The sequence below is a fragment of the Larus michahellis genome, chromosome 1, assembly GCF_964199755.1.
Source record: "Larus michahellis chromosome 1, bLarMic1.1, whole genome shotgun sequence".
Lineage (NCBI taxonomy): Eukaryota > Metazoa > Chordata > Aves > Charadriiformes > Laridae > Larus > Larus michahellis.
This window is the reverse complement of record NC_133896.1, coordinates 128,891,124-128,916,733: the sequence shown is the minus strand read 5'-3', so window position 1 is coordinate 128,916,733 and position 25,610 is coordinate 128,891,124. Positions and strand designations below refer to the sequence as shown.

The 25,610-nt window shown below is 62.1% G+C and overlaps 1 protein-coding gene across 6 annotated transcripts in view; it reads right to left on the bottom strand.

The window, feature by feature from the left end:
- The window catches only part of BCOR (BCL6 corepressor), an 83,178-nt gene that overhangs the window by 44,588 nt on the left and 12,980 nt on the right, over nt 1-25,610 (bottom strand). Inside the window, exon 1 of one of the 6 annotated variants that reach the window (XM_074603832.1) lies at nt 14,472-14,563. The exons of 1 other annotated variant lie outside the window; for it this stretch is intronic. The gene's annotated coding sequence lies outside the window, so the exon portion shown is untranslated. Of the gene's footprint in view, nt 1-3,227; nt 3,322-11,183; nt 11,744-13,837; nt 14,388-14,471; nt 14,564-25,610 lie in introns of those variants that run through there. 4 more of the 6 variants (XM_074603895.1, XM_074603841.1, XM_074603849.1 and 1 more) reach the window with 4 other exon arrangements.

Below are 25,610 nucleotides of genomic sequence, written 5' to 3'. Positions count from 1 at the left end.
GACGATGCCCATACCTGAAGGTTACGGGACGTTTGCAGGACTGGGGGTCCCCCGCATCCATTCCTCCCCCCCGCCCCGTTAAAACGCATCGAGGGGGTGCGACAGAGAGGCTGCAAAGGCTCACACACGCACACCCCGGGGGGGTGGGGGGGAGGCGAGGCGGCTGGTACCCAACTTTGAGACATCCCTGCACGAAGGATTTCCCGGGGATTCGCGGGAAACACCGACCCCGTCCGCCGCAACGGCAGCCCCGCACCGCCGCTACGGAGCCCGCCCCTCACGGCCCCGTGTGTCGTCCCCCCCGGCGCGGGTGATGCCTGTGTCCCCCGGCGTACGCCGCGGCGGGCGGGCTGCTCTCTCTCCGGGAGGAGTCGGGGGGGGGCTGGGGCTTTCCTCCCCACACACACACACGGTTCAGCCTGCCTCCGCTCCGGCCGTGCCGTGCAGAAGGCTGCCGGAGGAGGCGGCGGGTGATGGAGGGGAGCCGCTAACCGGCTCTGCCGCAGAAACCCCCGGGCCCCCGCGCAGACGGGGCCCCCCGGCGAGAGCCCGGCCTCCCTCCCCTCGCCCACCCGCCGCGGCATCTCCCTACCCAGGCCGTCCGCGCCATTTTAGAGAGAGAGAGACACACACACACACATACGTACACGCAGTCACTCACCCACACACAGACACGCACACACACACACACACACACGCACGGCAGCGAGGTTTCCGCTGCTGCTGCCAGAGACAACAGGCAGCAGCCGAGCTCGGGCTGCGAAGGAGGAGCAGCGGGAGAGGGACGGACACACAGACACACACACACACACAGAGAGAGGCATGCACACCCACGCACCGCGGGCCGGGCAGAAATGTGCATTTCAGGTAATTTAAGGCCGCGTTCCCGGCGCGGGGAAGGGAGAAGAGCGCAGGCCTGCGCGCCCCCACCCCATTAACCCGCCGCGCACTCGGCACCCCGGGAGCCCGTCATTGTTGCCTTTATTCCGTGTGGCTTTTGCTTTTCAGGAGGGGGGATAGAAAGCAAAGAGAGAGGGGAGGGGGGTAAAAAAAAAAAAAAAAAAAGAAAAAAAGAAAAAAAGGGAAAAAGAAAAATACCACCAAGCCAGCCCCTTCCCCCCGCCCGTCCCCCATTGTTCGGCCGCGGGAGGCTGGGCGAGCGCAAACGCCACGGGCTCGCCATTCACCGGGCTCCGCCGTGCCCCCCTCCCCTTCCTCTAGGGAAACTGATGGGGCTCCAGGGATCTCCCCCCCCCCCTCCCCAACACTGAATACAAAAGTCCCAGCGCTCCTGCGAGAGAGTTGGGCGAAAGCCTGTGCTGGCTTCCGCAGCGTTATCCTTCCAGAAATACCGGAGCACGGCCCCCGTTTCCTTCCCCCAGCCCCCGCCGCACCACCCCCCCCCGGGAGGGGGGGGCGGGAGTGATTAATGCGACGTACGCCCTTGGTTTCCCTCCGGCCACCCCGGCGCAGCGCTCCCCGGCGCGGAGCCGCCACGGCACGCCGGGCGGAGGCGGCCCCCTCCCCCCCGCATCCGTCGGGGACGTTGGGAGATATTGATCACGGACGACTTCATTTTGCATAATTGCGGCTGACAGGGCCTGTGGTTCCCTCATTTACGGAGCAACAGCTTCGAGGGGCTGATGGATGGGGACCGGCTCCCTGCGCTCCCCTCAACTCACCACCCCCCCGCACCCCCCCCCCCTCCTCCGCGGCAGCCCCGCCGGGGGACGGCGGCTCCCCACCCCATGCAGCAAATGGCCGGCGCACAAGAGCCAAATATTAAAACTTGGGTGCCTCCGTCTCCCGTTTTACAGAGCGTAAAAAAAGCCTCCCGCTCCCCGCAGGGCTTTGTCTGCACAGCGGCGGCGGCGGGGCCGGCTCCCGGTGCACCGGGACCTTCGGCCGCCTCATGGAAGAAAAAGTGCTTGGGAAGTTGAGGCTTTTCCCTCTCTTCCCCCCCCCCTTCCCTCCCTCGTCCTCCCAACAACAAACAAATAAACATCTCGGTTTCTGCTAAACAATGCATAAAAATTAGCCTCGCCCCAAAGTTTATGTCGGGTTTACGGCGCTACGGTTTCTCCTTGATGGGAAAAACGCTTTTTCCGAGCACTTCTGGAAAGTGCTTGGCAAGGCCTCGGTGAGCAAAGCTGCGTTCCAGGCACCTGGGTGAACGTCTCCGCAACTCTTGTGTCCCAGTCCTGCATCACCTTCTCCAGACCTCTGGAAGAAACCCCCCGTCCAGGGCCGGCACAGCTAGCACCGCACACCACCCGGCTCGGCGTGCGGAAAACACCAGGCAGAGGTGGGGGGGAAGGAAAAGGAAACCCAACACCACCACTCAGGTTTTCCGTGAAAAATGAAAATATAAAAATAATAAAAAAAGGAAATAAAGTTGCCGGTGGCAGCGATGCCCCGCCGGAGAGGAGGCCGCCGCCGGCCCTGCCTTCCCATCCCGGCACTCCGCACCGAAACAAAGCAGCCGAATCAACTGGGATGCAGATGGGCGGCTATGAATTTTTTGCTGCTGCTTAGAGCTTTAATTACTCGTTCTTGATCCGTGGGACTACGACACGACACCGCCAAGGTTAAAATGCCCTGAACAGCTCTGAGCAGATGTGAACGAGTTGGCAGACGCGCAAATGAGGTCTGCCTCTAAGCATGATAACAAGTGACTAATACATTGCATATCGCTGAAAGAAAATTATTTTTCTCTAATTTGCATTAGCTTTTTTCCTTTTTTTTTTTTTTTTTTAACACCAGCGACATTCCCTCCTCAGCGGCAGCAGCATAATCCTGAAAATATTAGTCCGTGACTTTAAAAGATTTGGAAGGAGGCAGAGATTGCCAGTGTTTTGGCTATGCAGGCTTGTTTATCTTTCCGCCTTTGCTCCAAGGCGAAACTAGTTTCGCAAGCAGTATTCTTGCAGAAAAATGGCACATGTCATATAAAACACCAGTTTATAGGAATTGATGCTAAAATTGTTGAATGACTACTGGCGCACTTTCGCCACTAATAGCACAGTGTAATCCATAAAGGACCAAGGGGACAGTCAAGGCCAAAAGAGAAAAAAAATAAAATAGATTGACTGCAGAGTAATAGATAAGGGCAACCCATCGACCAAAATTACAAAAAGGGGGGTGGGGGAGGGAATAAGCATCTCCCTACCTGCTTTCCACCCCAGAGCCGCCTGTCAAAAAGACAATAGTATGTGGAGGTCACTTACTATATAAAACATAGCGATTCTCGTAGGTAGGAAAACTATGTCAGGTACAAATATAGGCCGGAACCCAGTTCTCCAAGTTCCCTCGACTTTCCAGAGGCTCTTCTGAAAGGGGTGGGAGATCACTTTGGGTACCGCAGCAAACTTCAAGAACAGGCAGCATTTTATATCCTACGCTCAAAAGGCGAACCGTGGGGCTTAGATGCAGAGAAGCTTTGAGGAGAAAATAGCCGCTGGGGCTATTTACGCAGGAGGAGTTTTTTCACCGAGGACCTACTCCACGGGTGCCTGGGTGTCCAGGTTATCGGGGGGGAGAAGAACTTCTCCTCTGCCAACATGTGCTGGGGAAGCCAACACGCACTGTGCCCTGCCCGAGGCCACCGGGGCTGCCCCCTCCTCCCGCGGGGCTCCCGAGACGCCTCACCCGCTGCTTCCCGCAACATCACCGGGGGCCACCGCAAACCCGCCGCCGCCGCCGCTTCCCAGGGATTTCCCAGTGCCGAAGGCGGCCGGGGTCGGGCGCGGAGCCGCCCGCTCCTCCCGCAGCCTCCCTGCGCTTGTAAACCAAGCGGAGGAGGAGAAAAAGGCGGGGGGGACGGGGGACGGGACGACGAGGCTTCTCCCCGCCCAGCGCCGTTTGCCCAAGCCGCGCCGCCGCCGCGGCAGGGGAGCGCGGCCGGGCGCCCCGTCGCCGCCGCCCGGGCTGCCCGCCGAGCCCCGGGGCTGCCCGTCGGGCCCCCGGCAAAGCGGCGGGCGGTGCCCTCCGGGAGCGGCCCCGGGGCTGCTCCGGCCGCAGCCAGAGCTTTTGTGTGCGAGTGCCGGCGAGGCGCGGGCTCTTCGCGCTCCAACAGCTGTCACATTATTTGCGCTGGCTGTAAACAGCCTTCGCCTTCACACACACACACCCCACACACACACACGCGCACACACCCCTCATCCCTCCGCTCGCCACAGAGTTAAATCCAGACTAACAATCCCCAGCTAGAGATCAAACCAACAACAGCAGCATTGTGTCTGCCTTCCCTGCTCTACCATCAACTACCGCAGCTGGTTTACTCGAAACAAGGAACACCCTCTCTACCCACCTCCCCCACACCCGGGGCCAGAAACGGGCTCGTTCCCGGCGGCTGGTCAGGCGGAGCCGCGCTGCTCCGCGAGAGGGGGGAGACTTCTTGCGGGGGCGGCGATGGGGTTCTCCGCCAGCCCGATGCCGGCGGGGTGCTCTCTCCCACAGCGGAGAGGGGTTTCCAGCCCGAAGTGGGAGGAAGGGGGAAAGCCTTATCAGAAGTTGAGCTCCGCTCCCGATTCGGGCTTTCGGGCAGGGCGCGGGGGGAGCCCCGCGGCAGCGGGGAATGCCGCGCCCGCAGCTGCGCAGCGGCACACGGCGGGCGCGCCCCCGCGGCGCGGCGCGCCCCCGAGCAGCCCGTCACCCGGGAAGGTCGGGCAAATCCCCCCCTTGGAAGCCACCCCCGGCCCCTGCCGCTTCGCACCGGTCTGTCACCGCAGCGAAACCTCCCGCCGAGGGGCCCCTCCGCCGCCCCCACTCCCGGCGATGACCCCGTCGCTCGCAGAGCCAGCCCGAGGCGCGTTTCCACCTTCAGCCCTTTCCCTCGTAAGGAAAAAACACGTGAAAAAACACCCTAAACAAAACATCTAAAAGACGAGTCCAGTTTCGCTGGCGGTGCAACCACCTGGCCAGCAAAGGAGTGTGCAGCACACTCTCAGCGAGTTTTTTGTTGGGCGCAGCTGGAATTTGAGTGTAAATCCCCATACTTCTTTCCCTGCCTTTACTTATTGTTGTATCGGTGGCAAAGTCGGAGGAGAGGTGGAATATACTGAACAGAAGCAAGAGAAAAATACATCAGCTGGAAGGAAACCTTTCCTTTGCCCAGTTTGACTCCCAGCACTATCCAAATCGTGCATCTCTAAAGTAAAACCGCGACAGGGCGACTTTCTCTAAAATGTGTGTACCGTGTGAACTCTTAAAGAGGCCACAGGAGCTGGAAGCACACTTTCGAGGGGCTCATACGCAGTTTGGGAAGCGGCACTAGCAAGGGGAAACAGCCGGTTTTATTGGAAGCGCATCTGCATCTTGGCCTGGCTCTTGCCCTAGGGCAGCACTCCTCGGGCAGGTTAAGGTGCTTCGCACCACCACCGTGTGATACATCTCCAATCGACTTCCGAATCGGATCCACCGACAAATGATGCCAGGACGACGTACTCGCAGGTCAGTATCATCGACTATTCATTGCCGAGACGTAGCTAGAAATCTGCTGGCCTGGTAAAAACCACTGCTAACAAAACAATGTCAGCAAAGGCTGCAACACACTCTTGTGAGAGACCAGCGATTCGTGCCTACTGAGGCTCTTTCAGCACAAAGGCTTTTAGAGGAAGACGAGAGAGAAGTGGGGGGGGGGGAAAGGAGGGAGGGCTCTCGTGTTTCAGGGCTGCTGTCCCCTGGGAACCAAGAACCAAGTGTAGCTTCAATCAAATGCTGACTTCTCCTCCGGGAGCTCAGTAGGAAACCTGATCTCACTCGCTCATGCCTGCCTCCATGCATATAGGCTGGGTTTTCTTTCATACCAGCAATTTGTATAAAGAGAAGAGAGCCAATGCAGTTTATTGCAAACGAGATCTCGCAGTAACGGATCTAGAGATATTTCTGTAGCTAAAATAAGACAACCTTCAGCCGCCTGCTCAGGGCAGGCCGCGCCGCAGCCGCCCCCGGCTCCGCAGGCAGTGCTCCGCCGTGGGCGCCCCTGGCACGGCACGGCACGGCCTCCCACGCATCTTCCGGAGCCCTGCATCCTCCCCAGCTGGCGGCAGCCGCCCTGGGTTGGGTTTTTGTGCAATGCCAGGTTACACTTCCATTAAAAGGTTTTTACCCCGGGAGATCACTTCCTGCTTGCAAGTATTGTTCCGGCTTCCCCTGCCACTCGCAACTTTAGCCGGAGCGATTCCTTCCCCTCACCCACCAGCTGCGTGGAGACCCTGGGAAGCATCCACCCCTGCCCACTGGCCCCAGGCTGCCCTGGCACGGCAAAGCACGTCACGGGAGGTCTGCCGGGGGTGGGGGGTGGGGGGGAAAGGCAGGCGAGTCCTCCAGGCAGAGCTCGGCATAACTTTGCACCGGGCTGCTTAATTCTGCACGGGGCTTCGCTAATCCACTTTGTGCTTGACTACTCAAACGGGAGGAAAGGAAAACACCGCGCGGGGAGCACGGCCAGGCCAGAGCAAGGTGAGCCAGGGGGACCGCAGCCTGTGGGAAGGGCTTCCCCCAACACCCAGCTCAGCCTCCTACTGCTGTGGGCAAGCCGGAGCAGCTTACAGCACATCCCGGGGGCGTGGGAGCAAAGGGGATTGCCCGGGGATCAGGGATCCCTGTAGGATCTCTCCATAGCCAGGAGCTTTCACATGGAGAAAGTTTGGCTCAGGGAAGGAATTTACACTTAGAAAGAAGAGGAGCTCAGCCCACCCCTTCTCTCCTGCCATTAGCGAGTTCCCTGTGAATTTCAAGGAGAGCTGAGAATACGCCCCTCCAAGCTTTGATTTCACTTCTCTGTCCCTCCCTGCCACCATGCGCAAACGCCGCACTCGAGCCGTTGCTAAATGACCCCCGCAAAGCTCTCCCACCCCCTCCAGGAGCTCCCCGGCTGCAATGCCACTCCGCTCCTGGGGAGCCGGGGGGGAAACGCGGCAGCGCGTGAGGGACAGGCAGCCCCACGACCCCTGGGCCACACAAGCACAGGGACTGCCATCAGGCTGCTCCAGGCATGGTGTCTGCTGCCTGTGCAAGTATGGGCGGACGTACTTCTCTTTGCTATCAACTGTGCCAGGCGCCGGCTACTCCGATCCTCCCGTGGAGGAGGAGATCTGACTTTTATAACTGAGGACACAGGCACAAATGTTTTATAATATGCAAATACTGAAAGACGTACGAGGCCCCTAGATGAGGTATCCGCCAGCGTTGAATGAACACCTGGGATAAGAGCTAGAGCTACTCCAACTGAAAAAGAATAAGCAAAACACGCTCTGAGGAGGAACAGGGCAGGCTGGTAGCAATGGCATACTGCAACCCACCCCGGAGCCGTTGGGAAGTGCACAGGGAAAGACCCCCATGCAGAGCTGCGCTGGCCGGTAGGAGATGGCTTTGAGAGCAGCGGGAGCCGCGGAAAAAGGAGAGCACTTTTGGCTGGGAGGGATCTCGCCCCTCCTGGCCGAGGAGCGGGGCAGAGGAAGCACAATGCCAGGCTTTCCCAGTGCCGGCTCGGCTGCCGAGCGCAAGCCCCGAAGCCTCTCCCCCTTTCCCCAGCGCTCTATTGAACACACTCAGCTCTTTATACCAGCCATTCCCAGTGTGGCTGGTGGATTCTGCGCTTTCCACTTTAATTGTCTTATCCAAATAAAGCTTTGTTTTCCTTAGCACGACAATCCCAACATTCAGGCCGCGATTTTCATTGGACAGAGGAGATATTTTATTCTCCGATTGTTTAGAGAGTCGGGGCTTACACGGAACAGCCCTGGCTTGTGTGCCTCTGCTCACAATGGGGTCTTTGCAGCCCCTGTCTCCCGTCATGTAGATTCATTTTCCGGAGGAATCGGGATGAGAATCATTTTTCTCTGAATTTCATAGCTTTCCAAGTCTACCCTAGGACTTTAACAAGTCTTTTAGTTCGCACCTAGACAATAAATTTAGTTTAATTTAGCTTCCGGTCTTTAATTTTAGCAGGTCTTCTTTTTGCATGCAAATCAATATGGCAATTACCATCTAAAAGCTCGCCCAGCCCCAGGTCAATGTAAATTGATCATTGTCCGCCTTCTACAAAATAACACCGGGAGTCTGTGGTGCATAATGAGATTATACTGGAAACTGTCTTTCAGATCACAAATTATATTTCATGCTGTCAGGATCTTCTCCAAGCGGACTTCCTTGCATGTCTAATCACACGGCACTGCATCTATTAGCTCACGAGGTAGGTCTGGGGGGCGAGGAGCACTTGCGAGCGGAGGGAGAGTCCCGAATAATTCAGGAAACAGTTTAGGAAAACAGGCAGGCAGGTCCTGAAGCGTGCTCTCACTCGCTAACTTTTCCAGCGGTGGAAGAGAGGAGGGGAAAAAAAAGTCTCCGCTCAGCCAAGAACTGCTGTCCAGCAAACAAGGAAAAATGAATTCCCTGCTGGAAGGCAGCAGAACTTTCCTAAATCCACATTTGCGACGCGTTCTTGGCCTCCTCCTTTCCGTCCCCACCTCGTCTGCTCGTCTGTTCAAAGGCGCCCTGGCTGCCCGCTCCAGAGAAACCCCCAGGAAAGACGTGATCCCCCTCCCCAGGAGAGACACCCCATCCCACCGCCGCAGCCTCGGGACCCGAGCGGCTCAGCTCAGAGGGAAAGGTCGATCCGGAGCAGCCAACCGCCGTAAGCCCCCATTCCCTGAAAGGACAGGAGGATTAACAGAAGCTGCTCACGGCCCCGGGAACTCCCCCTGCCTGCAGCCTCTGCGCTGCCTCCTGCACACACACATACACACACAGAGACAGCGAGCGCTGCTCCTCATAGTCAAAAAGGGGTTCCCCTGGCTCTTCCCAGCCAGTCGGCTCAACTCTGCCACTCGGGTTAGCACGAAACCAAGAAAAAGGGGAGCAGGCCCGCACTGGACATCAATTATTTCTAAAGCGAAACCCAGCCTAAGGAGGAAGTATTAAACTTGGCTTCACGCCGCTCTTTCTAAGCCCGCACTAAAACGTGATCTATTGCGGTGTTCGGGGGAAAGATAGCGTATCACATATCACCTGTGCAACCCAACTACTCTGCAGAGTCCCAGCAATAGCCCACACCTTTGGCAAGATGCGCAAAAATTAAGAGACCGCTTCTCCTCTGTACCGAGCACCAATTTACTCCAAGCCACATTTACTCCAAGGGCAACGTGGCTGTTAAGAGCTAAGACCTGAGCTGGAGCAGGCCTTTTACCCATCTCTGCAGGGGCCACTCACCGGTCAAAGTTGAGAGACCTTTTAAACGACAGCCACAGATTGCTAAAACTACTTTGGTATGCACAGCACTCATTATTTTGGGCTGTGGTGGCCTGGGTCCATTTTCTCCGCAAATGGCAACCCGAAAGCACGTCAACAACTTTGTGTGGTCTCACAGCTGCACAGATCCACAAAGTCTGCTTGCCCAGACTGTACAGGAGCCCCTGGTGCTCAGTCACCTTGCCTCTGGCATCCCTTTTAGGGGACCTTGGCTTCTTTATCAACCTTAAAAAAAGTGAATTATCATGGAGTGGGGGGAAGAGGAGGGAAACGGGACGACAATTTCAAACAGCCTGAGAAGCTGCAGGTCTCGGCACATCCTGGTAAAGGCAGATACAGTGCGTGACACGGAGCCTGGATTGTCCACCAGCGCAGGAATAAAGCCAAGGCACCAGTATTGTTTCAAGACCCAGTCCATATTTGGGCATTCAGTTCACACATCCTAAGTATTGCTTTAAATATTAGAATAGAGACATTTGCCAATGTGGTTCATAATGCACTCAAATGGGAGAAGTCGTTTCTGTTTGGCCTCAGATTACTAGCTTGGTCTTGCTAGTCTTTTTTTTTGGGGGGGGCAGTGGTGGAAAAGAGAGGGAAACCCTGCTGAGTCTGTTTGCACTGGTCTCTATTAGATATGCAACAAATCTGCCATTTCCGGTGTTGCTTCTATCTAATTAGAGATGTATTTAGATGTGACGTGTAAATAAGCGCTGAGCTGCCTGCTGCCCTGGCTGCGCGGACTGCTCGGGAGCATTTCCAATAAGGCTGTAGCGCCCGGAACGAGGGCTCAGACAAAGAGGAATGGGAATGGTCTGCGCTGCAGGCGAATCCAACAAAACCAGCTTTTATCTATCGCTCGAAAGCCTTAACAGCTTTTAATCTGTACCGCCCAGGCTTGCACGCCACGATCGCATCTCATCCAGCGAGGACGCCTGGGCACAAAAGGCAGCACACACGCACGCAGGAGCCGCAAAGAACCCCCGGCCCCAACGCAAAACCCCGCTCCCCGCCAGCCCTTGCCCTCCATGGGGCGTGCGTGCCCCCGTGGGCTTCCACGCACCCCCTCCAGGCAGGTACGCCCGGCTTCTGCCTGCGCAGCGAGAGGAGCCGAGGGCTGCCCCCCACGCCGTGGGCACCCACACACAGGCGGCCCCGTGGGGCGAAGGAGGACGAGGTGCCGGGGGGGGAAGAAGCCGACGGGACCCGACGGCGGCCGCGGAAACTCGCTTTCCCCGCGGGGCCGGGAACCTCCGCCGCGGGGTTTCCACTGCAACCCGCGGAAAGGCGGGGGGGAGGGGGGAGCCGAGGGAGGGAGGCGGAGAGCCACCGGGGACGCCCCGTCGCCCGCGGCTCGCCCGCCCGGCCACCCCACGGGGCCCGGCCGAGCAGGAGGGGCTGCGGAGGCTTCCCCGGCCCCACGGCCGCCCGACCCCGGCTCCAAGCGCTCCTCGGAGTTTCCAAGAGAGAGGAAACTCCTGGGAACGAAATAATCTGGCGCTCGCCTCATGAACTCTTTTCCTGTTGTGGGAAACAGCTTCTTATAAAGCCATTCGACGGACGGGGCAGCGCCGGGGGCCCAAGGAGCGCTGCCCCGTCCCCCCCCGCTCCGGCAGCATCCCTGACACCGCTGCTGCTGCTCCTGCATCCTTCCAGGCTGAAGCAGCCGGCCGCGATCCCCTCTCGGCTTCAAGGGTTAACAACCATCGCCACGAAAAAAAAAAAAAAAAAAAAAAAAAAGAAAAGAAAGAAAGAAAAAAAGAAAAAAAAAATATCGCGGTGACCTTTTCCTCTCCGACTCCCCCACTCTCCCTTTCAGGCTCCGGTTCCTGAGCTCGCAGGGAGCCTGAGCGGCTGTCTAGACCGATCTATCACAGACGGACAAACAATACCAGGAGAAGCCCCTGCCCGGTCCCTCAGCCTCCGCCACTCACCTTAGAAATGGCGAAGAACAGAAAAGTGACCGCGATACAATCCTCCCCGGTATATTTATAGCCTTCCACACAGCCCACCTTCATGCCTGACAAATGAGATTTTGTCTGCTCTCTCAGCGTACGCTCCAATAAACACACACTTTTTTTTCCCCCTTTTTTTTTTTTTTTTTTTTTTTTTTTTGGTGCCTGTTTGTTTTTGGTAACATTCCGGGCTCGTCCTTCCGACCTCGGGGCGGGCGAGGGCCCTCCACGCCCGTGGCGGGGAGGCAGGTTTGATAACCGGGGCGGGAGGGGCTGGAGGGCGGGGGGGGGGGGGGGGGGCGGGAAGCGAGAGGGGAGACGGCCACTCGTCCACCCGCAGCAACCTCCCAACCTGGAAACTTCAATGTCCGTATTCATCACGCCCCTTCGCACCCAGCCTCCCTCACCCCAAACGCTCCCCGGTCCCGGCCAACCCACCCCCCTCCCGGGTTGCCTACGAAGGAGGTGTAATACGGGGCGAGGAGCCGGAGGTCCAACGCTGCAAAAGGCTGGGGAATAACTAATGAGCTGTGCAGCCCATTGATCCGGTGCATACTTCCTAATTAACTCTGAGTCACCTATTTGTGACAGCAATTCAAAGAACTGCACCAGGGATAAACTGCAACCCCGGCGCGCGAAGGCAACCGCGGGGGGGGGGGGGGGGGGGAAGAGGCGGCGGGGGGGGGGGGGTGAGAGGAATTTGCTCCTAATCCTCCTAAAAGCAATTAGGGTGAGCGCTGCGCTGGCTACCGCTCGGGGAAAAAAAAAAAAAAAAAAAAAAAAAGGGAAGAAAAGGGGGAAAAAAAAATAGAAAAAACACCCAGCGGCTCCGACAGCAGAACCGAAAGGAAATGAATCGGTGTGTCGCAAGCGCGACGGCACCGGGCTCCAGACAGATAGGGAAGCACCGGCCTCTCGGGGAGGAAAAGCAGGCGGGAGCGGCGGCGGGGGGACGCGGTACGGCGGGCAGCGGCGCGCACAAAGCTGCGGAGAAGCGCGGGGGCGGGCGGACGCGGGGGGGGGGGGCAGCAGCGCGGGCGGCGGCGACCCGGGCGCGGCGGAGCCAACGGTGGCGGTGGGAGGGGGGGGTGCCCCGGGGGCCCGGACACCGCACCGCCCGCCCGCTCTCGCCCCCAGCTTTGTTTCCCAAGCGGCCCTGGCGGGGCACGGCTCTCCCCGGCCGCCCCCCGCGGTAGGGCCACGGGGAGGGGGCGGGAAAAAAAAAGGGGGGAGGAAAGTTAATAGAAACCTTTGGAAAATCCGGGCTTTGCTACGAGGCTACGTGGTGCGGGCTGGGCTCCCCCCGCACCCCCCACCCCTTTTAATACAAACACGAATACAAAAGCTGCAGGCTCCAAAGCGCAGATGAAAGCAATGAACGGAGTTTCTGGAAAAGATTCATTAGTGGGAATTAATGCTGCGAGGAGCTCCGAGGCGATACCATTAAAGCCAGTCCTCACACTTTGTCAGCTCTACACCGCTCACTACGGTCGGGGCTTTTTTTTTTTTTTTTTGGTCGGGGGAGGTGCTCTTCGCCTCCCCCTCGACCCCTCCGCGATCACCCAACCCGGGATCCGACAGACATCGCGGAAACGAGGGAGAGGGAGAACAGGGGAAAAAGAAAAAAAAACAGAAAAAGAAAAAACACAACACACACACACACATCGAGAAAGAAAAGAGGAACGTGAACGCTCCGCAGCCCTCGCCCCCGGACTCGCTCCGCGAACATCAAATGCATGCCTCATATGCTGCGCAGAGCCGCCCCACTTGGCCCCGGCTTCACAAAGCAGCCTCCGCTGCCTCCCTGCCTGGCCGTCCCCCCCCCCCCGCCCCCCCTCCGGCCGGCCCTTTGATGGCAAAAGCCCCCGAGCCTGCCTGCCTCCGGCTCCCTCTCCCAACTCCCAAACTACATTTTAGGGCTGACTAAACTTCCGTGTCACGCCGGACCTCACGCCAGCACAGCTCCGCGCACGGGAAAGCCCCGGGCCGACCGGCCCCACGTGCGCGGCGGCGCCCGCCCCGCTGGGGCGGAGGGAAAAGGGGGGGAAACGGAGCCCCGGGCTCTCCCGGTGAGGGGAAGGCAGCCCGCAGCGGGCTCTCTCCTCCGCTCACCTGCCCGCCGCGCCCGGACACACACCTCCCCCCTCGGCGCAGGAGCCGTCCCCGCTCGGCGGGTCGCCAGCGCCCGCTCCTCGCTCAGCCCGGGGAGCCCCGCACCGCCGCTGCCCCGATCGCAAAGTGTGAGACGACGGGGAACACCACCGCCACCCCCCGACACACACACACACAGGCGCACCGGAGCCGACACCGTGACCGGCAGCCTCGCCCCCGCCTCTCCCCGCGCCTCTGCTGCCCCAAACAGACATCTTTACAAGCAACTGCCTCCAAACTTCGCCGCCGCCACCGCAGCCCCGCAGGCGCACCGGGAGACTCCTCTCCCCACCGCCCGCCCGCCCGCCACCCCCGCTGCCCCGCGCCGTAACTTTCGGTCGCGGCGCCTCTGCCGCCGCCGCCGGCGGTGCCGTCCCCGCGGCTGGGCGAAGGGAGCCCGGCGGCCGCCCCCCGTGGCGGCGGGACCCGGCAGCGGCGGCGGCGGTTCCCCCCGGGAGCTGTTCGCGGAGCGGAGCACTGACCTTCCTGCCGCGCCGCGGGGCTGCGGCGTGCGCGGCTCCCCGCCGCCGGTCCCCACACCGTCGCCTCGCCCTGCTGCTCTCCCGGGAAGGGCAGCCCCGTCGGAAGCGGAGGGGATGGGAGGGGGGTAGGCGAGAAAAGTTTCCCGATCCCCCTCCCCTTTGCCGTGGGTGCGTGTGCCGCGGCTTGCCCCGGCGCGGGCGGATCGGGGAAGGGGTGCGGGAAGGCAGGGAGCTGCTGGGGGGGGGGGAGGGCAGGAGCGCCGCCGCCGCCGCCTGCGCCGACGGGGCAGGTGCCCGCGGGAAGGGCTTTGCTTCCTCGGCTCGGCTTGGGCTCAACGGCGGGAGCGGCAGCGGCAGCCCGCGATGCTCATTCCGTCTGCCGGCTCTGGTTTGGCAGCGCCATGTTGCTGGCTTTGCTCCGGGCGAAGTTCCTGCGCTGGCGAGCGCAGCGCTCCCCACATCTCGCCCGCGCCGCCGTCTCCCGTGCCCTGGCCGCCGCGGCTTTGTGTGTGTGTGGCTGGGGATTTAATTCTCCTCCTCCTCTTCTCCTCCTCTCTCTCTCTCTTTTTCTTCCTCTTCCCCCCCCCCCCCCCCCCCCGCTCTTTAGTCCGCCGGGAAAGCCGCTCTTCCTCACCTTGCCGCTGGGAGACCGGGCTCCGTCTGCTGCACGCTGCGCTCCCCTCGCATCCCCCCTCCCTCTCTCCCTCCTCCTCCTCCTCCTCCTCCAGCCGCCGCCTCTCCTCCCTTCCCCTCCCCCCGGGCAGGCGCTGCACCGAGGGAGCCGCCGCCAGCAGCGGCAGCAGCAGCAGCGCCGCCACCGCTTTTTCCCCTCTGCAAGTTTCCCCCTCCCCTGGCTGCGTTTCCCTGCCCAGGCAGGGCTCGCCCGGCCGCTCGCCCGCTCCCCCCCGCCTTGCCCTGACTAATTGATTTGCCCCCCCCTCGTCTCCGCTCGCCGCGCCGCCGGCCCCTCGCCTCGCCTCGCCCGCTCCCCCCCAGCTGGCACAGGTCACTGCCAAGCTGCGGAGCCCCGGGGGGGGAACTCCGTGCTCCCCGTCCGGCAGGGAGAGGAAAGCCGCCCCCCCCCCGCCGATACTCCCCTCGCTCGCTACCCAGAAGGCCAGTGGAGAACCGCAATTACCATAAAGCTCCGCTCACTCCGCTCCGCCAAGCTGTCAAAAACCCGGCGGCGGCGGCGCTGCCAGACATCGCTGCCAGGCTCCGCGGCGGGTCGCGCCGCGATGCCGCCCCCCGCCGCCCCGCTCGCCCCTCGGCCCCTCTGCCGGACGCCCCCGGCCTTCCCGACTCGCTCCCCCTCTGCCGCACCGCGGTGCCCGGGATCCCCCCACCACCACCCCTGGCGGTGCAGCCCGCGCCCCCCCCGACAGAGCCGCCGGCTCCGGGTTCCCCCCGTCGCGCAAGGGCATCCCCGCCGCCCCAGGACTCGCCGAGGGCTCGCAGCCGTCCTGATCCCCCGCACGGGTCACGACGCGCACGGACCTTTTCGCTCGCACCCTCCCACCCGTGGTGGGGGTTCCCCCCCACCCCCCGGGGCTCCTTTCTGGTCCCACCCGCCGCCCCCAACTTCGCGTGGTCCGCGGCTCGGCCGCGCTGATTTGCGCCTTTTTTTCCCGGTCCCCTTCTCCGAGCTTTCAAATCGGGATGGGAAAAAAAACCCCACTCGTTTGTCAACGTCTGCATTGCGCGGCGCGAGGGGAGCCGGGGCGGGGGGGGGGGGGGAACCTTATTAAAGCGCGTTTTCGCCTGATCCGGCTTTGGCAGCCCTTAACGCGGTTTTTACGGCGTGTGAGCGGTGTGGCAACCCGGGGTGGGGTGGCGACTGAAACGCCGTTTCCCTCGCTGGCATTTCTACGGCTGCTTTAAGATTTCTGCCCAGGTTGAGGAGCCCTTTAATCTCCGGGTTGGTAGTTATCGGCTGCATCTATTTACTTTGGCAAGGCAACTTTTGGCTCGGCGAGCTCGACTCGTAAATTTCACGTTCATAACGCCCATCCCCGCCGATACTCCCGGTTTGGTCCCGCGGAGCCCGCGGCGTGGAGGCTCCCGGGGTGGCCCCGGGGCCGCAGGGCCAGGCGGGCCCCGCGGCCCCGCAGCTCCCCCGCAACCGCCCGGCGCCTTCCCGGTGGAGCGGGAGCTTTGCCACCTCAGCGCCGCCGGCGCCGCATCCAGCCCTTCTCGCCGCCGCTCCGTGTGGGAGCGACTGCCAGCCAAACGCCAGGCGATTAACGCGGACAGTTCGCCCCGGGGGGGATTTTTAATCGCCACGTCCAAGACCCTGCGCGAAAAGGCTGCGGAGACGAGAGCTTTTCTCGCCGAGAGCGCACAAGCAGCAGGCAGGGCGAGGAGTATTCAACGCCAGAGAAGCAATGGGGCTGCCTGCCTGCTCTCCGCCGTTGCCGCTTATCCCCGAAGATGGAAAAGCACGAGTTGCCGAAAGTTGTCCCTACCAAAGCAACCCCCCCACCAAAAAAAAAAAAAAAAAATCCAGAAGTCTTTCATCTAGAATCTAAGCCACGTCTGGAAAAAACGCGGGGGACGCCAGATGCTCGGGGAAGGCTCCACAGAGTGCACACACACACACGCAGACGGGTCACGGCCAGAGGGTTGGCATTTCGTGAAACTGCCATCACGGGGCTTTGGGTTTGGGTTTTCGCTACGTCTCTCTTAAAAAAAAAAAAAATACTGGCCCGCCTCAAAGCAGAAGTGAAATATCCACCGTCTGAAACCCGAAACTCCAGCCGCACCGCTCGGCTTCCTCGCAGGGGAGGCCGGGGAGCCGCCGAGCGCGGCGGCCGGGCTGCGGTCCCGGGATGCCGGCCGGCGGGGCGCACGGCCCCGGGCAGCCGCCGGATTTGATCCCGAAGCGGCGGGCCACGCATCTGAAAAGGCTCCCACACGTTTTTTTAATCTCCGATAACAAGCAGAAGGACACCTGGCCTATTACACTGTAAAGCTATTTTTTATAAAGATGTTTTAGGGCTAGGCATTAAAAGTTATTAGACTGAACACACGTGAGTTACAGGCACACAGCTGGAGGAAAGACCTCTGTTGGTGTGGGTTTTTTCCCCTTTCCTAGGGAAAACCTCATTAAAATTGCTTCTTTCGGTAGGAAAGCAGAACAAGTCCGTTTCCCGGCGAGGTGGCCGCAGCCGCGGCTTCCCGGCTGCATTGATCTGGGCTTTGCCTCTCCCCGGCAGGTCTGGACCCGCGGTGCCATCGGCCCGCACTTGCATCACAGAAGTCGCCCGCTTCCCTTCCCCCGGGCTGCAAACTCCGGCTCACATGTGTGTGCCTACAGCGTGGGGCTGGCTGGTTGGGGGTTTTTTGTGGTTGGTTTTTTTTTTTCCTCCTCCTTAACTAATGACTTCAAGTTATCTCGGGGTAAACGCTCTCCACTTTTATTTTTAACCGTAGTTAAACTTTCTTTCTTTGTGAACCCAGTTTCCTCAGTGGCGGGGAGGAACAGACCCGCGCTTGTTCGCCTCTGTGCCTTTTTTGTTCCTCGGGTCCCCGAGCTTTGCAGCGGGAGGCTGGCGGCTCCCGGCGAAGACATTGGGGCTTCAGTTCGCTCCTCCCGAGGCCTGGCTCGGCCCGGCAGCGCTCCGCGCCGCCTTCCGCTGCCGCGGGTGCGGGCACCGCCGAGATAACACCGCAAAATTCAGAGCATGCCCTTGCCTTGCGGATTACCGGGCTCCAACACACACACACCCCCCCCGCCTCCGTCTCACACGCCCCGGAGGGAGCTGACCCCCGGGTCAGGCCGCTGCACATTGCTCTCTCCCCAGGAGCGGCGGGGGGGGGGGGGCCTCCCCGCACAGATGCTCGGGGCTCCGCGCTGCTGCTGCTGCTGCTGCCTGCGGTTGCTGCCGCCGCGGAGCCGGGTGAGGATGCGCTCGCAAAAAAAAACGGCTGCTCCGATAATGCTAAGTACTTAACCTCCTCGTAAAGACAAATCCATTGTTAATGGCAGAATGGGCTTCTCGCAGGAGGCTTCCAAGTGGGATGGCTTTACGCCGGCTCTCATTTACCTCCAGCGCCGCCTCTAATTGGAAGCCTTCCCCACACCCCCCTTTCCCCCCGCTCCTCCGCCCCCGGCCCGCGCACCTCTGAAAGTTGGGGGTTAAAGTCCAGGAGCGGAGAGGCCGGGCCCCGGCCCCCTCCGCGCCTCTCTCGCCTGCCCGCCAAACGGCAACCGGAGCACGCGGGTCTCCCGGGCAGGGGAAATGAGAGAGAGGGGAGATGGGCGCTGCGAACGTAAAATGAATTAATGCGAGCGAGGTGCTCAGACAGCCTGGTGATGAGTGCTAGGAAAAGCCTATAAATAACAGATCACTGTCCTAAGCTTTGAATTGCCCTGCTTGAGTGTGTCTTAAATCAGACCTTTATCATTGCTTATTGTAAGGCTGTTTTTAATGGAAGTGTAGAAATCTGAATAACAAAACAAGACAAGCCTCAATTGGCGTTATACAGGGTCTGCAGCGCTTTCAGACCTGACACGGTGCCAGCATATTGTTACACCGCCATGCAAACTCCCCGTGCAATCAAGGGGGTTTTGCGTAGCAGAAGTACTGTAATTTTACTTCGTAGTTCAGGGCTACTCTGTTGACAGGAGATCCATTATTTTCTCTCCCTCTCCCCAGAAGAGCCCGAGACGCGCTCGGTTCACGGACTAAGCGCCCCTATCTTTCTTACAAAGGCGAATGACAAATCTCCCCGGTTGCGTTCGCTTTTGCTCCGCACCCTCTATCCCCGCTGCGCAAAAGAGCGGAGATGCCGGCGGGTCCCGCGGGCCCCGTTTGCCGCTCGGAGCGGCCAGCCCGAGGAGGGACGGGCAGGCAAACACGCACGTCTCGGCCAGCCTCCAGCCGGGAAGCTCGGCCTGCCGCCCGGGGCCGGGGGCCGGCTGCCGCCGGGCCCGGGCAGAGCTCGGTGGGGACGGCGCAGCTCCGAGCCCAGCGGGGCGGCCGCGGGGGGACGGGCTAGAGGCACCGAGCTGGGGAAGGAAGGGGAGGGGGGGCGGCAGCCCCGGCCGCCCCCGCTGCAGGAGGAGGGCAGGCTGGTTGCGAGCTGCCCCCTCCACCTCTCCCACTTGCATACCTCGGCCATTTTGTCTGCTTGCGGAGCGCGTGTGCGTGTGTGTGTCTGTGTGTGTGTCCCCGCCTTGCCCCCGCACCGTCCCCTCGGGCAGAGGGGCTGCTGCGGGGCGCTGCCCCGGGCGCAGGGGCCGGGCCCTGCCGGTGGCGGGGTGGTGCGGGCCGGGCGGGCGGGAGGAGGTGAAAGGAGGGCCGGCGGCAGCCCCGGTCGCTCCTGCCAGCGGGGAGATGCAGCCGCTAGGCAAGGCCCTGCAGGGGAGGGGGCGTGCGCCGCACAAGTCTGGAGAGGAGTAAAAATAGCGCCGGAGAGGTTGTCGCTCTCCTCGTCTTTCCCCTCACCCCCTTCCCCAGCCCGGCGGGGGGCAGCGGGCGGCGCGGCGGGGGTCGGCGGGCTGGCGGTGAAGGGGGGGCAGGACCCGAAGGCAGACAAAACGCCGGCCCCGGCGGGAGAGCGGTGTGGGCGAGGTTGAGCCTTCGCCTTTGAAGGCGATGCGCGGGAGACCGGGGCCTGCACCCCCTTTTCCCGGTGGGGTCCCTCATCTCTGGGGGGCGCGGGCTGCGCCCTGGTCCCGGTCCCGGTCCCGTCCCTCGGCGGCCCGGGAGGCGCGGCAGCGAGCGGCAGCTCGGCGGAGGCACGGCAGCCACCGCGCTCCCGAGTTTAAATATAATACGGCGGCCGGGGGAACCGCCATGGTTTGAAGGTGTGTTTGTGCAGACTACAGCTTGTATGTTAATAATTGGATACAGTCGATGAATCACCTCCGTCCTCCTTCTGGTTTTGTTTTTGTGTTGTGTTTTGTTTCGGAGGGGGTGGGGAGAGAAAGCGAGGAGACGATGCCGTGGCTCGGCGCTGAATACCAATTCCCCGCCTGGGTTCATAAACACTGGGGTTATTCACTCCGCCCCAGAGGTGACAGCGGAGGCCTCCGCCGCCGCCCGCGCCCCGCGGCGCAGCCCCCGGGCTCACCGGCGTGAGGAGCGGGATTTGCGCCCCGGCTGGAAGCCCGGCAGCGGCGGGTGGCTCGCCGGGGTGCATACATATGAAATGAGAGCCTGCAACATCAAAGCGGCAGCGGAGCGGGGGCAGGGAGGGGCTCTCGGTGTGTACACGTGTGTACTTTTCCAGAGAAAAGCCCCTAATTTTTCAAATCGTATCCTTCCCCCCCCCCTTCACTCGCATGGCAGACACGCGGAGAGATTCTTTAGTCCTGTACTTAACACTTCACAGTGTTTTTAGCAATTAAGGCGAGAGGGGGGTGGGTATAAAGATAAGCCACTTTTTCGCCCTGCAAGTGTGAAAGATAAGATAACAGTAAGCTGGGGCAAAACGTCTGCTTACAACCTCCCCCCAGCGATTCTGATCGGTCACCTCTTATCGCAGAAAATGTTCATTTCGAAAGCAGCTTCAAAAAAACAAGGGAAAATAAAAGTATTTTCCGTTCAGAAATGCCATTTAAAACCCCATCCTCACTTCATCTCCCTACGTTCCGCCTTCCCCCCCCCTCCCCCCCGCCCTCCCGCCGCCGCGGTACCCAAACCGGGGCAGCAGCCGCTTCCTTAGCGCGCCTCTCGGAAGCCAAATCACGCAGGTAATCAGACGACTGAAACCTGCCCGGCGCCGAGATTAGCAACGCGACCCGCTCCCCGGCGCGCCCCGGCCTTGCCCGCCCGCCGCCCCCGTCGCCGGCGGGTGAAGCGGCCCGCCTTACCGGCCCCTCACTGCCCGTAAAGGGAGCTGCGTTGGGGAGAGCCCCACGCCAGCACCACAGGCAAGAGCGAGAGTGGGGCTGCCTTTTCCAGGTCGTTTCGCTGCGGCACGCCCGACGGCATCGGGGCGGCGATGCTCCCCTCCGTCCTGCCCCTAGCCAAGCTGCAGGATCCGCTGTTGACGGCCGCCCTCGGCATCGAGTCGCTTCTGCTTCCTTCTCTCTCCCCCCCCCTCGCCCGGAGAGCCCCCCCGCGGCCGCTTCCTACCCCGCGACCGCCCCCGCGCCCCGCCGCCCGGCAGGCACAGGCGGAGGCCGCGGACGGGCACGGCGCCCGACGCACACGACGGCGGCCCTGCCCTCCGCCGCACAGGGCAAGGCCCCGCCGCGCCCGCACCCGCCCCGGGGCCGGCGGGCAGGATGCGGGCGCTGCTCCTCCCCCCCCCGCCAGGCAGCGGGGCTCCGTCGCGCCCACGCCGGCCACGGCCGGGGCTACATCGCGCTTGCCCGTCCCCGAGGCCTCCCCCCCCGGGCCCGGAGTTTCCCCTCCCGTCCTTGAGCCGTCGCCACCTGCGATAAGCCGAGATGCCGAGTCGAAAAGGTTTCCCGACACCTCCCCGAGGGCAAGGCGCGGCCGCGCCGTGTCCTCGCTGCCCTGGGAAACCTCCCCAGGGGCCTCCACGCGAGGCAGCGGAGCGCGCGTGGCGTGGGCGTGCGTGCCTCCCCTCCGTCCCACGGCAAAGCCACATCCAACGCCCCGCACGGGAGCCGGGATACGCGGGGACCCCGCGCAGCCCCGACCTGCTCGGGGCCGGAGCGGAGCCGGCGGGGAGCCGAGACGGGGAGGAGGGGGCTTCCCTGGGCTCGCCGCATGTCCCCGTCTCCTCCCGCCGCCCTTCTCAGAAACCCGTCGGTGCCGTGCTCTCGAAGTGAGTGGGTCAGCAGCTGATGACAAGGGGAAAAAAAGAAGAAGAGAGCGAACGAGCGAAAAAAAAAAAAAAACCCCAAAAAAAAACCACCACCACCCTCCCAAACCCCAGCCTGGCGCGATTACTCATCCCGAGTTCCCCTAAGTCAGAGAAACTTGGCGAAGTCCCAAGGCCGAGCCGTTAGCACGGTCTGAGGCTCCCCGGGCACCTTCCGCCGTGGGGCCGGGGCCGAGGGCACGGCGGGGGCGGAGGGACGGGGCACCGGGAGCGGGGGCCGGGGCCGGCGGGGAGTGCGCGTCCCCATCCCCGGCGCTCTTCGCGCTCGAGTTATTGTGAAGCGTTTTATCTTCACAGTCACATCGTCAGCTAACGAAGCTCGGCGGCTGCAGCCCACACGACTTTGGTTCTCTGCATTTATCCTTCAATAAAAGCCGATTCCTTTATTAGAAACAGGAGACGTGTCTCCTACCGCCCCTATCAAATCCCAACTGGCAAGGCGCAGCCGACACCTCCCCCTCAGCCCCCCCCTGCCCGAAAGGGGCAGGCGGCACCACCCCACGGCCTACGCCTCCCCCCCTCCGGACCCCCCACCGCGAGCATCCCGCTCTCCCCCTCTCCAGCCCCTCCACGAACAGGGGCAGCCCCTCGCCCCCTTGCACCGGGGCAGCCAACGCCCCCTCCCCGCGATCCCCCCCCCGGGCAGGAGCAGCCGAGGCCAGCCGGCCCCTCGCTGCTGCGCGCCCCCCCCCGCCCCAAACACCCCGCGCCGGCACGGGCAGCCGCCTCCCACCCCCCCCCCTTCTCCGCCAAATCAATCGCCCCCACCAGGCGCACCCACACGACTTTCGTTCCCCTGCATTTATCGTTCAATAAAAGTCGTTTCCTTTATTAGAAACAGAGGAGACGCTTCTCCCACCGCTCTCACCTCATGCCCCCTCCACAAGCGCAGCCGGCGGCCCCCCCCTTCCACATCGCCCCCCGCTGAGCGTGGCCCGCCCCACCCCCCCACCCTCCCGCTCCCACCACCGCCGCCGCCCCCTAAAAATAACAATAACAGTAATAACAATAATAACAGCCGCCGTCCCCAGCAGTCGCGGCAGCCAGCCCCCCCCCTCCACCGAGCCCAGCCACCCCCCTCCCCTTCCTTCTCAAATCCCCCATCGCTAGGCGCAGCCAAACCTCCCCCCCCCGCTCCCCGCCCGCCTTTCCCCAGGCGCAGCCAACGACCCAGCAAATCCCTTCGCCAGGCACGGCTCGGCCCCCGCCCGCCTCGCAATCCTCCCCCCCCCTCCCCGCTCCCCGCTCCCCGGGCACCGAGCAGGTCTGCGCGGCGGCTGCTTGTGCGACTCCGATCGGAGCTGCCGCCGCCGCTACGGGGCGGGGAAGGTTTCCTCGGGGCGCCGCCGGGAGAGCCGGTGCTCGGAGGATGCCAGCCCGCCTCGCCGTACCGTGCCGTGCCGTGCCCTGCCGTGCCCCGGGGAGAGCGCCCGGCGGAGATCTCGCCGCCGAGGCGAGGGCCGGGACGGAGCGCGCTCTGTATCGCATTAAATTAATCGCCCGGCTCCGGAGGAGGCAGGTGATTCTGCCAAACACAATGAGGGGTTTGAGCGCTGCGGAATAAAGCGCCGTTCATGGGGGGCCGTGGGCGGTGGTGCCCGGCTCCGCCGCGGGAATCGCCGCGTCCCGGGGGATCCCGACGCTGCTCCCCCGCCGCCGGCCCCAAAGCGGGGAGCTCCCGCTCGGCGCACCCCACCCTCGGAATGGATAAAGGGAGGGCATGGGGGCGGGGGGGAAGCGGCGAATAGCCGCCCCGGCACCGGGGGAGCAGCAGCCCCCGGCAATGGGAGATGGGGGGGGGGGGGCCTGCAGCCAGGTGCCCCCCCCGCCAGCGGCCCCCTGGGATGGGGGTTGAGCATCAGCCCCCCCACGGGGAGGCAGGGGCCAAGTGATGGGGACAGCGCAGCCCACCGGGCAGGGCAGGGCGGCGGGGAACGCGGGGCCCCCGGGGCGGGCGGTCCCCGGGGCGGGCGATGCGGGGCGGGCGGCGATGCCCGGGTTCAGGCGGTGGCAGGCGTTGTTTTTCCTCGGAGAGCGGAGGAGGAAATCTCCGGGTTTTTAATGAGGGGGTGCAGCAGGGCTGAGCGCTGGGATTACACGGCGCGGAGACGGAGCTGCGGGCTGTGTGTGCGCGCAGGGCTGGTAGTCTCCGCCCGTCTGCCTGCTAATCGCACGTTTTCCGCTGTTAAAAAGAAACCGAGACGCTGTGGCCGAGCCCAGCGCTGTCTCTGTGACTGTGACATGAAAAGATGGCGCTCTCTCCCCTCCCCCAGCCTCCCTCTCGGCTTACACTTCCTCCCCAACAGCTTTTGCCTTCCAGTTTTTTAAAGCCCTCTTTTCTCCTTTCCTTCCCCCCCGCTCCCGCGGCCGGATGCCACCAGCTTCCCAGCCGATCGGTGGGTCCCTCGGTTGCGACGATTTTTTTTTTTTTTTATCTCTACCTCCCTATTTTCGCCTCTCCCTTTTCTCGGAAACCTCGATCTCCCTCTCTTTATGCCTCGCTCTCTTGTGAACTTCTGCTGCTAATGGGAGGCAGTTTGCAGGAGACGGGGGGGGGGGGGGTGAGGAAAAGCGGGGAAGGGGTTACCCAGCCGCTTCTCCCCCCGCATCTATTTCCTCCTTCTCCCCCGAGGCAGCGGGGGCAGGAAAGCGATCCGGATCGAGGTGTATGCCTGTCGGGGGGAGGGGGGGCCAGGAAGGAGGCTCCGGGAGGTGCCTGCCCGCGCCGGCGACCCGGTCGCGCTGCAGCTGTCCCCGCAGCCGCGGGAGCGCCCGCGGGGAGGGGAGACGACGGCGGCGGGAGGCATCCCCGTCGGAGGAGTTTACCTGCCTAGAAATGTTTTACGGTACTACGTGCACTAAGGTGGTCCCGGCTCCTGCAGCAGCTCCGCGGGACCGGCCGCGGTCCCTCTCGGAAGCAGGAGGGCTGCTTTCCGCCTCACTCCCCGCGTTCATCACCAGACCGATCCAAGTGCTAAATTGTTTGGGGTTTTTTTTACCCTTTCTTTTTTTTTTTTTTTTAAAGCCTGCAAATTAAATTCAGCGCCGCTCTCTCCTCTTTTAGTGTCTGTTATGTTAATTGCACTTAGCGCTGGGGCGCTGCTCGCCAGGGATGCACGAAGGCCTCGGAGATTAACCGCAGGCTCCGGCTCGGACTTTTCTCAGCTAACGGCGAGTTGCGAGCGGCTGCCGAGGAGTTCGCACGATCCCGTGTGATTTCGGGCCGTGCTGATGCTGAATCCAGGGCCAGCCGCTCTTGGCTGGGAGGTCAGGGTGGCAGCGGCTCCCTGTGTGCCCGCAGATCTATTTGCGTAAGGATTTGCATTGCGGGAGGACGGGTATTTTTCCTCCCCGTGGATGGTAAAAATGCAAAATTAAGTGCGACAGTTTCTAGGCAGAAGACGCCACGATTACGTGATCTCGTAGAACCTGTCGGTTGTGCTTTCTGGAGCAGCAGGGAAACCGGACACCTTTATCAATGACTCCTGGAGCCGTTCTTCCGGCCGTTCGCCGTATTTCTCGCCATCTAACCCCAGGCAGCCCGCAAAGTGTCGTGTCGCAGCCCCTGCCCTGCCCGGGGCTGTCCCTACGGCCGGCTGCGCCCCGCGGAATTACCCGGCCTCGCCGCGAAGGAGCGGGTCATGCGTGGCCTTCCCAGACGCGGCCATTCTCCAGCGCCTACTTCATCTATTCGTTATCAGGGGACGGCGTGTGGAGTGACTGAGCCTAATAAGTTGTCCACTTGTTCATTTCAGGAGCATTGATTTCTGGCTCCAAGGCACTCTGTTCTAGCACTGGCTACAGCTGCGGGGCATTTCGCAGCTGGTCTTTGGCCTAGACAAATATCAGCGAGAATGTGAGCGTTATTAGCCACATAAATAAATCATTAACGTGCACACAAATGTTATTTTAGCGTAACTTCCAAGCAGAAAATATCTCGGCGGGGCAAGACGGAGAGGCGCGTTTGGCA